At 38.6% G+C, this 14,705-nt stretch overlaps 1 pseudogene; it reads right to left on the bottom strand.

Annotated features, from left to right (window-relative positions):
- Positions 1-10,500: 10,500 nt before the first annotated feature.
- LOC102499949 (transcription and mRNA export factor ENY2 pseudogene) lies at positions 10,501-10,785 on the bottom strand (annotated as a pseudogene).
- Between the last annotated feature and the right edge of the window lie 3,920 nt (positions 10,786-14,705).

Raw genomic sequence — 14,705 nt, 5'->3', positions numbered from 1 at the left:
CTATAATCAATAAAGTTAGATTTTTTAATTCAAAAAAAAAAGTTGACAACTAATTGAGAGCAATCATTGAAGCTGTTCCACTATAATGACATGCCTCATCTGCCATTTTCACCTGATCTCTTGCCAACCCACTACCACCTCTTCAAGAATCTCAATAACTTATGGGACCAGCAGTTAGCATAATGGCTATGTTGCTGGACTCCCACATAGTCAACCACGGTTCGTGTCCTGGACCCGGTGGCTTCAAACTCACACCATGTGTGTGTGCGTGTGTGCCCAAGATCCCAAGAGGAGAATGGAGAAGAAGGGATTGCCATCCTCCCTGGGGGGTGATTTCTCGCTTTCTGTCTCTCTGTCTTTCTCTGTCTGGTGAGCACGTGTGCCCTATAGCAAAAACCTCTCCAAAAAAAAAATAATAATCTCAATAACTTTTTGCAAGGAAAATGCTTCCATAAATAGCAGGACACATGTAAAGAAAATAGTAAGTCTGGTTCCCTCACTTATACTGTTGTGGGCCGCAAGATAAGCAACTTATGTCACTAGCTAATGTTCACCTATGCATCTGTTATATAACTACGACTTTGCAGTATTATGTCATGACTTTTAATTTTTTTGGGGGGGAGGGGAGAAGTTTTGCTATAGAGTGCATGTGCTCGCCAGAAAGACAGAGAGAGACAGAAAGTGAGAAGTCACCCCCGAGATGGGATGGCCACGCAACAATCTCTTGTCCTCCATTCTCCTCTTGGCCCCTTGCCCCCAGTGTGAGTTTAAGGCACCGGGTCCGGGACTCAAACTGCGGTCGACTGTATGGGAGTTCAGTGACATAGCCATTACACTAACTGCTGTTCCTATTACTTTTAATATTCATGCACCTAATATTACTTTGCTTCTGGCAATAATCCACTATCATCTGCACATCCTCTCAAAGGAAGGTGCATCTGGTGACAAGAGCTCTGTGAGCTCAACCTGGACTCAGCTGGTAATAAACAACATGACTTAAGTGTCAACAGTGCTTTGCATCTTTTCTCAACTCCTTTCATCTTGGTTCAACCTAATCCCTGACTGAAAGCACTTTCAAAACATTTAGCACTGTCAGCAGGACCTGGATCAGGTGTGGAAGATTATCTAGTACCTCTTCAGCTCCTAACATGCTGGAATGCCCTGTGTTCAAAATGTGGTATTCAGTGGCTACCATGTTAGAAGCTTGGATATTCCCCAGTGGGTGTAATGGGATAGATGGGACACTGAATGATATTGAAAAGAGTTTTAATGCTATGCTCAAGGATTTGGGAACAGAAAGAGAAACAAGCAGCCGGTTGTATGGGGTGGATTATGCTAGAGGCACTCAGGTAAATGACCAAGCACTCTGCCTGATGCTGTGAAGGTGAGAGTTATAAGCAAAAGAAGAAGAGTCATACACAAGCACTGGAGCTTGACTTTGAAATGATTGAGCATGTCCAGAGTGATGGATCATTAGAAAACGTACCAAAAAGCAAGCCTGTTGTGCATGCTCAGACTGTCATGCATCAGAAACTGAAACATGAACAACTGGTAGGGCTGGTTGGGCATCAAGAGACCCCCACACTCCCTGCCCAGAATAACAGAGTTCACTACATACATGTTATATTCTCAGGCTGAACTGGTGGGTGTGGCTAAACAATTCTTGAAACAGCTGGAAGAGCCAATTGCCTTTGGTCAATGTGTTTGTGGGGCTTGGATGTTGACGGTATTATCGATTCCAGTGAAGAAATGGAAAAGTTGATTTCAATTACCACCCCTCCCTCACTGTGCCAGCAATTGCAATATATTCTTGCTATGCAAGGCCAGGAAATCAGTCATGGAGTGGGTCAGTGCCACTGTCAGGACAGTCTGGCATGATGCAGGTAAACTTTCAGGAACTTATGTAAGTGGCAAACATATACCAAGTTGGTCCAGATTCTTAGGCAACTGGAATGAGACTTGAGACAGGCAATGTTTAATTTGAAGGTCAGGTCCTGATGATGAACAGTTTACTATTAGCATGTGTGACCTGGTTCTTAGTAATGCACCATCTTCATCCTTCAGCTCACTTGTGGCAATATTCGTGCCTTGCATTAGAAGACCCACACATGAAGTAACCACTATGATGCCTAGTTTGGGTGAGGTGGAATCTAGACACCAGCAGAAAGGTGTTAGAACCTCTCATCAGGAGAAATCAGGTGCTGCTAGTGGCAATGGTTGGCCATGTAAGGCCACTTGTACCCAGATGTGGGTAGATTTATTGGCAGTTGGGATAAATCAAAATGTGCTAGTTAAGAAACCCAATACATTTCTCCTGGCACTGTGGAAACAACTGAAACCAGAGCAGCAATACAGAGAGTGAAAAGCATGTGACTTTAGAAATATAGGCATTCCAGCTAGAGGACATTATCAAGAAACCTACCACCCCATGAAAGGAGAAGAAGCTTTATTTGCTTTCCATTAGGGGTCAGGCAGAGGTGTCCTCACTGTATACACAAGCAGTGACTGGAGGCCCCATGTTGAACTCATGATACACTGGTCCCCTGTAAATGTATAAAGGGTATTGGCCCTGGTGGATATGGGGACTGAATATAGCCTTGTGCATGGTAATTCTGACAAGTTTGCAGGGCAAGTGTCCTATATAGATGGCTATAGACACAATACAAGTACTGTCAAAACTGTATCATTGCCTTTGGAAATTGGGTGTGATCACTTGGATATATCCTGTATATATTTCCTTGATCCCTGAATTATGTACTAGGGTGGACATTTTACTGAAATGTAACTACACACTTCCATTAGAGAATTTGTTTGTGGGTAAGAGTGGTGAAAAATATGGCTTAGGGATATGCAAAGCATCCAGTCCAAATGTTACCCACATCCAGACAGGTGGTGAATGTTAAACAATACCAATTACCAGGAGAACATGACCATTTGTGAACTGGAAAAGGTGGAGATTGTGAGACTTACACATAGTCCCTTTAACTCACCAGTTTGGCCATTGAAGAAGCTGGACGACACATAGTGAATGATTGTGGACAACCATGAACTGTACAAAGTAGTGTCCCCCTTACATGCCACAGTGACAGATATCCACATGATTATGGATTATCTAACAGTACAGTTGGTAATTTATCATTGTGTATTAGACATTTTAACACTTTATTTTCTAGTAGCCTACCTCCAGAAGGCCAAGAGAAATTTGCTTTTTCCTGGGGAGGATGACCATGGACTTTCCAAGTGCTTCCCCAAGGGTACTTGCACAGTCTGACCATTTTTCATGGCCTGGTAGCTTATGACCTGTCAAAATGGGCTAAACAGACCACTGTATGGTTGTGTCATTACATTGATGATGTACTATTAACTTTTGATTCTCTTGCAGATCTAGAATTGACTGCTCCACAGATAATAGAACATCTGCAAACATGTGGATGGGAGTTTAACATAAACAAAGTTCAAGAGCCAAGCTTGTTAGTTCAGTTTTTGGGTGTTGTCTGGTTGGGTAAAACCCATTTAATCCCAGAGGCAATCATTAATAAAGTACAGGCAGCACCTCTTCCTACCACTGTGGTGTAGTTACAGAGCTTTTTGGTCTTATCAGGCTATTGGAGATATCTTATTTAAATACAGGTTAGTACAACAAGTTTGAAACCAGCTTTTGGGACATGGGAACAGTTTTTGACATGCTCTGACACCATTTACATTAGGGTAGATGGTCACTTGGACATGCTCTTGGAAAATCGAAGCCCCCATGATTGGTGGCAGGGCTTTTAGCTCCATGGTGACAAGGGTTACAAAAGAATTAGCAAGGCCATCAGTGGCCTCTACAGGTACAAGTTCCCAGACCAAGTGGGTCAGGGACAGTTATTACTAAAGGTGCCTTTGTTCTAACCATTTGGCCTATTATGAGACCTCCTGCAATGTCACGTGTACTATCACCTGATGATCCCCAACAGCTACCACAGTCTGGTATCACAGACCAGGAAGGCTACTGTTAACTTCTATTGTCTCTGCAGATAAGACAATTGCGTGTAAACTATTCCAAGGTAGAGACTTGTCTGTCTTGGTATCCAAAAACCATGTTCCTTTTCAACCATAGTTTAACAGTGAGTAACACTATAGTGAGCTGCGCACGTGCATATAACATGGTGACCAGTGTTCCTGCATGTTGGGTGTGCACAGAACTTTCATTGGTCTACCTTGGCACATCTAACCCATAACAAATGCCATCTGCATTTTGTTACTATCTAACTTCTCCAGCACAATGGAGTGGTATATTGCCTTGAGAGAAATAGTCTCAGCTGTAAAAAAAAAAAAAAAAAAAAAAGAAAAAAAGCAGTTCAACAGCTCACAGTCATGGAGGGTGCATTTGTCTTGGGGTGGGATTTCATGGCTCCCAGCAGAGTTAGTTGAACTGCAGACCCAACTCCATTGTGCATAGAGAAACCGACGGGAAATGAGTCTGTAGGCTGGGTTCCGTACACACTGTGAGAGGACAGTGGACGCCACAAGCTGTGCCTTGGTGTTTCCCATACACTGGGGCACTTTGTAGGTTTGTGAAGGACATGGCTGGCCATACCTCACTGGCAATTAAATTGGGGGCTATAGTTGGGGCCCACTATTCCTGTCAGTGTCCGTACAAAAATCCATGAAAGAGAAGCCTCAAAATTGGGGCAGTATGAAAGTATAACACTGGGTAAAGCACACCCCCTGGGGTGCTATCCTTTGATTCTTTTCTCCCCACAAGGAGCTATCATATATGCCAAGTCACAAATAGGTACTTCAGCAGAATTTACCACCCAAGCATTGAATCATACTAAGCAGGCATTATTAACGCTCAATGAAAAAGTATTTCAGATGAGAAAAGTGCTCCAGAACTAGATAGCACTGACCTACTTACTGCTGCACGAGACCAAGTTTATGTTATGTTAGGTACAGAATATTGCATTTACATACCTGATTGATACACCAATGTAACCATGACCTTTCCACGTGTCACTTCTGAGCTTCGGGAAATTACATGCCTCACAGGAGACCCACTACAAGCGTGATGAGTTAACTTAGGCTCCACTTGGCAATCCTAGTGGAAGACTCCTGTGTTCTTGTTGCCTGTTGCTGTAGCTTGTATTGTTGTTGCATATTATGGGTACAAGTCTCTGGTCTCCTTACGAGGAGAACCTTGTAAAAGAATTCAACTGTGAAGACTGCAAGGTGAGGAACCCAGAAGAGGTGGAATGTGGAGAAAATGGAGTCAATCTGGTTCTCTCACTTATACTGCTGCAGACCACAGGATAAAAAATTTACATCATTAACTAACGTAAGACTGCATGCCACTTAACTATGAAAAAATGTAACACACACACACACACACACACACACACACACACACGTACCTATTATATAACTTTGCCTCTGGCAATGAGTCACTATTGTCTGCACATCCTTTAAAAACAAGGTCTGTCTGGTGACAGGAGCTCAGGGAGCTCAGCCTGGACTCAGCTGGTCATAAACAATGTGACGTCAGTACCAACAGTATCTTGTGTCTTTTCCAACTGCTGGCATCTTGGTTCGGCCTACCTCTGGAGGAGAAACCTTGCAAAACACTGCAGAAGATACTTCCCAAGATTCATTGAATCCCAGAACATGGATTTTTATGCTATAAGAATAAACAAATTTACCTCTCATTGTCAAAAATGTGCTGATTATAATGGTTCATACTTTGATTAATAAAAATGTGTTCATGGTCTAAAACTGTAATTGCTTTAGCACCAACCTAATACCATCACTACTTAAACAAAGCTGCTGTCGCTGTTGTTATTACTATATAGTAAAGTGTAGCCAGGCTATAAGAGGAACCAAGTAATTCCATATGAAATCCAACACCACAGGTTAAAATACTATAGACTAGCCTCTGGCTTTTCTTTAATTGGCCCAGTAAGGCTTTTTTAATACTTGGTTTGCAAGAACTAATACAGTTTGGTTGAGACTTCAAAGAGACTGAAGAGCCTTGAACCTAGAAAGTAGAGTGCTCAGGGAAGATAAGAAATTCTGCCTTGATGATCAGGTTCAACTGACCCAGCCACAAGTGAAAAATAACAACCCTGTCCTCCTCCAAAAGACTAGTGAAATTGATGATAAACTGCCGTGCTGTGCAAAACAGCGGGTAGCCTCCTACTTTTTTTTGGAGAGGTTTTTGCTATAGGGTGCGTGCACTCGCCAGAAAGACAGAGAGACAGAGAGACAGAAAGTGAGAAATCACCCCCCAGGGGGGATGACCACACTGCAGTCCCTTCTCTTCCATTCTCCTCTCGGGATCTTGGGCACACACGCACATGTGCCTGGCGTGAGTTTAAGCCACCTGGTCTAGGACTCGAACTGTGCTTGACTACATGGCAGTCCAGTGACATAGCCATTACAATAACTACTGGTCCCTAGCCTCCTCCTTGATGCTACTTTTTGTCAGACTGGAACTTGGGAGTGTGGGATATTGGCTTGCAATCTTCCCAGGTTGCTGATTTACTGAATAAAGGTAACTTTACTTTCTACCAATACTTATCTCTAGATAAGTACTGACTTTCTAGTGGAAAACAGCCTAATTTAGATTTGGAAACAGTTACATTCGGTTAAATCTTCTGCTAATCTAGCCAGAGGGAAGAGCCCTCCAAAGCATCTTGCCTTCATGGGTCTTAGTGTGTTTCCTGACCTACTGGCTTAGATTGTGTGAAGGTGTCAGCTACTGATGGCTAACTGACCCTGAGGAAGCAATTTTGGGAGTGATCTAAAGCAGCTACTGAAACTTTATTTCATTATGGAGAATTTTCCTTTTCCTTTTCTTCCTGCTTATCACTTACTTTGACTTTTCTGGTTGGTGTAAAAGACTATGAACCTTGGAATGAGTTAATGAGTTTTTGGTCAGATAAGTCTATTAGCATCATATCAAGCGCCCTCCCTTTCTGTCATTTGGGCTTGTTAAAAATGTGGGCCCATTTAGACCAATTGTTAGTGCTACTGGCAAGATAAATGACTCACTGTTGTTTTGTACCAGTCTTTCTTTTGCAGGAGGTTTGGTGTTGGAGACACCTTGATTGTCTATTTGCTTGTTGGGGGGGGCTGGGGTGGGGAGAGCAGCTTTATCACTTCTCAAAGTCCTTTGTATGAATATTGGCAGATTGACCAACTTAAAGAGATGATCCTATGATCAATTCATGTCTTTTCTGGTGAATTCCAAAGCTTCTTAGTTCCCTGCATATATCTCCATTCCCAAACACATCCCCTTTTTTCTGACTATTGTAAATCTAATGTTTTTTTTTTTTAAACAGCAGATGGCAGAATGGTTAAATTGCTCGACTACCAACAATTGACTGTGGTTCAATTCCTGGGCTCTGCAGCTTAAAACTCACGCTGGAGGGATGTGTGTGTGTGTGTGTGTGTGTGTGTGTGTGTGTCCAAAATCCCAAGAGGAGAATGGAAGAGAAGGGACATGGCTAACCGCCAGGGAGTGATTTCTCTCTTTCTCTCTGTCTCTCTAGTGAGTGCACATGCAAAAATCTCTTTAAAAAAATTATCTATTGTTTTTCTTTCATTTACTCATGGTTTTAAGATAAGAGAGGGGGTTTTAAAGCTTCTTGGAAATTTTATTTTTCTTAGGTTCAACTGGTTTTGACTAAATTACAAACGTCTCAGAGTTAACTCATTGAAACTTAAGAAAGAAAAAACTGTTTAAAAAGTTTTCAAGAAACCAAACTGTCACAGAGCTTTAAGGTTTTGTTTTGTTTAGTTTTTCATGGGTTTATGTGTGGTATATTTTGTGGAGGTCATGTAAACATGGAATTAAAGTGTGAATTTAAATTTTAAATCCCAAGCTTGGTTTCTCCATAATGGACATTTTTTTTTTTTTGGAGAGATTTTTGCTATAGGGTGCGTGTGCTCGCCAGACAGACAGAGAGACATAGAGACAGAAAGCGAGAAATCACCCCCCAGGGGGCATGGCCACACCGCAATCCCTTCTCCTCCATTCTCCTCTCAGGATCTTGGGCACACACGCACACGCCCGGCATGAGTTTTAAGCCACCGGGTCCAGGACGCGAACCGTGGTCGACTAAGTAGGAGTCCAGCGACATAGCCATTACGCTAACTGCTGGTTCCCCATAATGGACATTTGTCATAAATAAAGACCCCTCTTATATGTGCTTATACATATGTTTGTACATATGTGCATATGTGCATATAGGATGTTGTATGCTGTGTCTACATGGTAAAGTCTTTAAGAAATTCTATTTAACTTATAGATAAGAACATTCACAAAAATTAACTCAGGTGCTTTTCAAGTTCATATAATTTAAATAAATTGTTAATAAATAAGCTAATTTTAAATTTGTAGGTAAAATAAAAATGATGTTGAGCACTTTTTAATATACTTGTTGCCATTTGTATGTCTTTAAAAAAATAAAAAGTTCTAGATATTTTTGCTCATTTTTCTAATTAAGTTATTTATTTTTGCTGTGGTTTTATATGAGCTTCATATATATTTTATATGTTAACTTTTTATCAAATATATGGTTTGCAAGTAGTTTCTCCCATTCTGTTAGTTGTTTTTTCATTTTGTCAATTATTTCTATTGCTGTGCATAGATTTTACTTGGTGTAGTCCCACTGATTTGTTTTTGCTTTTGTTGTCTGTACTTTAGGTATCAAATTTAAAAAACGTGATGGAGGGGAGACCAATGTCAAGGAGCATTTCCTCTATAAAATGTTCTAGGATTTTATTTAGCTTCAGGAATAACATTTAAGTCTGATCTGTTTTGAACTGACTTTTGTGTATGGTGTTAAAGAAATGCCCAACTTCATTTTTTACATGTATATCAAATATTCAAAATAAATTTGGATTTATTAGTAATTTGTGTTTAATATCATTTATTAAAAAGACTATTCTTTTGCCATGTATTTTCTCAGTACTTTTGTCTAAAATTAGTTTACTGTATATACAGGAATTTGTTTATAGACTTTATGTTTTGTTTCATGCGTCTATGTTTATGACAGTATCAAGTTGTTTTGATTACTATACCTTTGTAATTTATTTATTTATTTATTATGAGAGAGATTTTTGCTATAGGGCATGTGCACTTGCCAGAAAGACAGAGGGAGACAAAGAGATAGGAAGTGAGAAGTCATCCCCTGAGGGGATGGCCATACTGCAATCCTTTCTGCTCCATTTTCCTTCTGAGATGATAGCCACACACGCACCTGTACCGGGCATGAGTTTCAATCCACTGGGACCAGTACCCAAACCACAGTTAAGTCACGTGGGAATACATCTTAAACTACACCGCATGCCAGCCTTGCTTTGTAATAAATTTTGCAATCAGGAAATGTGAGGCCTCTATCTATGTTCTTCTTATTTAAGATTGCTTTAACTATTAAGAGTTTTGTGGTTTCATGTAAATTTTGTGGTTACATAGTTGGCTATAGTTAAAAATGTATTGTACATTTTAAATTTGTTTAAAGTCAACATCAACTGCTCTCACCATGCACACAAAAGAAAAGGTAACTAACTATGTGAGGTAATGGATATGTTAATTAGCTTGACTGAGGTAATCAGGGCCCAATGTATACCTATATTACTATAGTTTGAATGTGCCCCCCAGAAATTCAAGTGTTGAAATTTCATTCTGACTGTGATAGTATTAAAAGGAAAACTAATCTGATTATGAGATTGAGAGGTGGAGTCTTTGGGAGTTAAATAGATTGGGGCCCAAATGGTTGACTTCAGGTAGCTTTACTAAAAGAGAGGCCATATCAGAGATTCAGACACAGACACATACATTCTTGCTCTGTCTCAACATGTGATGCTCTGAGTCACCTTAGGGTCCTGCAAGAAGTTCCTTCCAATTACTAGACATGGCCCCTAGGTCTTGAGTCACCAAACCATGTGCTGGATAAATCTCTATCGTTATAAATCAATTCATTTCAAATATTCAGTTATTAAACAACAGAGAATAGACTAGATAATATAGTCAAACATTATGTCTTATACATTTTTATTTACCAATCATACCTAAATAAAGCTAGAAAAATAGGAAGAAAAATGTAAGCTATATAATGTTTAAACTAAGATTGTTAGCCAAGTGTACATAAAATCATAAAATGTACATAAAATGTGTGTGTGTATATATAAATAGAGAGAGAGAGAGAGAGACACTAAATTTTTAAAATATTTATGCCTTTATATAAGAATTGGATACCAGTCCTCTTGAAACTTGATTAGTATACAGCCATGTAATCTATGGCAAATATATAAAGTTGTGTAACCACCACTAAAATCAACTTATAAAATAATTCCTCGATCCACACAATTTTCCCCGTATCTTTTTTTTTTTTTTTTTTTTTTTATCATCATACTCAAAAGGATTTTATTTTGCGAAATTGATTTCTAATTTATGGCAAGATTTACTTTCAGAATAAGCCACAGAACAACACCATCTAAACACCATCTAATTCCATTTTAAAGGCTGGCGTGCTGAGCAAGGAATGTTCTTATTCTTTGTAGGAGTGCCTTCTTTACACTGTCAGATACCAGGGCTCTGCCTTTTGGAGAGATTTCAGCCACTAAGTCATCAACAGTAATGTATACTAGTCCTTTTCCTTTAATTAAAGTGTGCCTTCAATTGATCCAGCCACATTCAATTAATTTAGCTCTCAGCAACTCTTCAATGAGTTCTCTTTGTCCAGTTTATATCAACTTTTGGTTAATTGCTGCTCTCATCTGCACATCTTTGTTCATCTCGCTAACCACACTCTGTGGTTACCCAGACTTAGACACTCTGCAGCTTGGATGCCTAAACACACAGAAAACTAGAACACGCATTTCCTCCGCATATTTTTTTATTTTTTTGAGAGATTTTTGCTATAGGGCATGTGCGCTCTCCAGACAGAGACAGAGAGACAGGAAGTGAGAAATTACACCCCAGGGGGGATGGCCATGTCGCAATCACTTCTCCTCCATTCTCCTCTAGGGAATTTGGGCACGCATGCATGCACACGCATACGGCGTGAGTTTTAAGCCACCGGGTCTGGGACTCAAACTGCAGTCGACTACATGGGAGTCCAGTGACATAGCCATTATGCTAACTACTGGTCCCCTCCCCATGTCTTTTTGAAGTTAACAAGTCATTATCATTTTCTGATTCCATCCCTGGCAACTACTGCTCTGCGTTTTTGATTCATTTTTGTAAGAATTTCATATAATAAAATAGAACACAGCTGAGCTTGGCTTATTTCATGTAGAAAAATACATTTAAGGTTTATACATGTTTTTGCACATATCAATAGGCTATTCTTTTTTTCTTGATGAAAAGTATTCCAGTGTATGAATGTGCCTAAGTTTGTGCATGCATTTTCTAGTTGAAGGATATCCTTGCTCTTTGCAGACTTTTGCAATTTAAATGAAAATACAATGAAATGAGAAGCCAGAGTGAGAAAATATTTGCAAGTCATATATCTGTTAAAGAACTTGCATTAAAAATATAAAATTACTAACAAAATTCAGTGAAAAAGAACAAACATTACTGCCAAAAATTTTGACATACTACACAGAAGAAAAATAAGGCCAATATAAGAACTCACATGTGGGTATTTCTGTGAACATTTGCTTTCCTTCATTTAAGTAAATAACTAAGATTATGATTGCTGGGATCATATGGTAAGTGGACATTAGCCTTTTTAAGAAACTGTCAAATTCGTTCCCAAAGTATCTATCCCATTTTTAATTATATTGGCTCAATATTCTACAGTAAAACTTGGCATTGTCTGAGTCCTTCTTTTTTAAAAGACTATTTTAATAGGTTTATAATGATATCATAAATTCATTTTGATTTAATTTCAATTTCCCTAATGAGTAATGATATTAAATATCTTATGGGTTTATCTGCCATTCCTATATTCTCTTGTATTGAAGTCGAATTTATTGAGTTTTAAAAAATTTTCTCCTACAAATAAACCTCTTAATTTCATGCCTAAGAAGTCTAGGTCTAACTCAAGATCATAATGATTTTCTCTTAGATTTTCTTCTAGGAAAGAAAAAATTAAGATTATTGCTACAGAGTTTGTGCACTTGCCAGAGATAGACTGAGAGACAGAAAGCGAGAAATCATCCCCTAGGAGGGATGGGCACACTTCAATCCCTTCTCCTCCAATCTCCTTCGGGATCTTGGGCACACACATGTGCCCAGTATGAGTTTTAAGATGTGAGTCAGGGATTTGACCACAGCAACTACATGGGAGTTGGATGATGTAACCATTATACCATCTGCTGTTCCCTCTTGTAGAAAATTTCAAATTTCTGCTTTTTGCATTTAGCTCTGTGGTAATTTTTGAGTTAGTTTGTGATAGGATGTTAAGTATGTATTGAAGTTTATTTCTTGCATGTGTGTAATCCAATTTTTCTAGTACCATCCTCTGTCGAATTGCCTTTTGGTTGTTACTGAACATCAACTGACCATATATAGATTAGATTTGTGTAGATTTATTTCTGTAATCTCAATTCTGTTCCTTGTATGTTTGTATCATCTCACTAATACCACACTGTTGTGATTGCCACAACTTTATATCAAGTCTTGAAATCAGGTAGCATGAGTCATCTGGTTGTTTTATTTTTCTTTTTAAAAACTATTTTGCCTATTCTAGTTCTTTGACCTTTCCATATGAATTTTAAAATAAGCTCATAAATTTTTGCAAAAAGAAAAAAAAAGTTCTTGATATTTTGATAGGTATTGTGTTGATTCTATAGTTTGGGAGAAAATGGATATCTTAACAGTACTGAATCTGCCGATCCAAAAACAATGCATTTTTATAAAACTAGTTATTGAGGTTTTCTTTCATCAGTGTTTTGTGATAGCATATAGAATTTTTCACAAAAAGTATATAGATCATATATTCTATTTTAAAAATCCTAAATATTTAATCAGTTTACTATTAAGAATGGCATCTTCATTTAAAATTTTCATATTTTTCCTACTGTATAAGTATATGGAGAAACAGAGTTCTCTATGTGTGTGTGTGTGTGTGTGTGTGTGTGTGTGTATTTATATAAAATAAACATCCCTTTTAATAAATTTTTTATACATTTCTTGGACTTTTTCTATGCATTTATTTCTTGTATAATCTTTCTCTTGCCTTATTGCATTTTCTAGGTCTGCCAGCATGATATTGAATAGGAATGATGAAATTGAACATCTCTGCCTTGCTCCTGACCTTAGTGGGAAGCATTCTCTCCTTCACCATTAATTATGATGTTGCCTGTTCGAATCCATAGATGGGCATTATCACACAGAGCAATTTCTTTTATCCCTAATTAGCTCAGAGTTTCTACAATAAGTAGTTATTTAATTTTGCCAAGGAATACAGCTTGGAGTAAATCCAAATTCTTATTATCAAAATTGACTATACTGTGGGGGGTTTGTTCTACCTATTTATTTTGGCTATTTTTAACATTTATTGTAATGAGTACAGTCAAAATAACTAACACATTGATGTTATTAGTCAAGAACATGAACATGAGCAATTTTCCTAGGTGTTCAATGTTATAAAACTTTAATTCTAAACTGTACTGTACTTATGAATAATTTGAAATATATTTAAAACTGGCATGTATTATATACCTCATGACCTGATATCCACAGGTTTTATTTTCTATCCATATCTAAATTTCAATTTAAAAATATTATTTCTATTTCATTTAGGAATACATTAATGATTCCATTATCATGAGCAAGGACTTTTAAGGGAATACATTTGACAGATTTTTTACAATATCTTCTAAAACACTTGTTTCTCAATTGCCTAGTTTTATAGCTAAATTTCCTTTAAGGAAATTACCAAATTACAGTTTGGTAAATCTCTTGCTGGTCATCATAAATCCAACCCAACCGACTTACTTTTAAAATTTTTTATTGGTGATTAATTTTATTTCCTAAATAGATGTTGGTTTTTTCTTTTTTTTTTTTTTTTGAGAGGTTTTCGCTATAGGGCGCGTGCGCTCGCCAGACAGACAGACAGACAGAGAGAGACATAGAGACAGAAAGTGAGAAATCACCCCCCCAGGGGGGATGGTCACGCCACAATCCCTTCTCCTCCATTCTCCTCTCGGGATCTTGGGCACGCATGCACACGCGCCCGGCATGAGTTTTAAGCCACCGGGTCCGGGACTCGAACCACGGTCGACTACGTGGGAGTCCAGCGACATAGTCATTACGACTACGTGGGAGTCCATCGACATAGTCATTACGCTAACTGCTGGTTCCCTCTTTTTTTTTTTTAAGGTTTTTACCATAGGGCATGTGCACTCACAGGAGAGCAATGGAGAGTAACAGAGAGAAAGAGACAGGGAAAGCTAGAAATCACCCTCTAGGGAAAATGGTCATGCCACATCCCTTATCCTCCATTCTCTTCTCAGGATTTTGGGCATACACACATGCACTGATCTTGGGCACACACATGTGCCCAGTATGAGTTTTAAGATGTGAGTCAGGGATTTGACCACAGCAACTACATGGGAGTTGGATGATGTAACCATTATACCATCTGCTGTTCCCTCTTGTAGAAAATTTCAAATTTCTGCTTTTTGCATTTAGCTCTGTGGTAATTTTTGAGTTAGTTTGTGATAGGATGTTAAGTATGTATTGAAGTTTATTTCTTGCATGTGTGTAATCC

This window comes from Tupaia chinensis, unplaced genomic scaffold, assembly GCF_000334495.1.
Source record: "Tupaia chinensis unplaced genomic scaffold, TupChi_1.0 Scaffold000581_1, whole genome shotgun sequence".
Classification (NCBI taxonomy): domain Eukaryota; kingdom Metazoa; phylum Chordata; class Mammalia; order Scandentia; family Tupaiidae; genus Tupaia; species Tupaia belangeri.
This window is presented reverse-complemented; position numbering and strand designations above follow the sequence as displayed.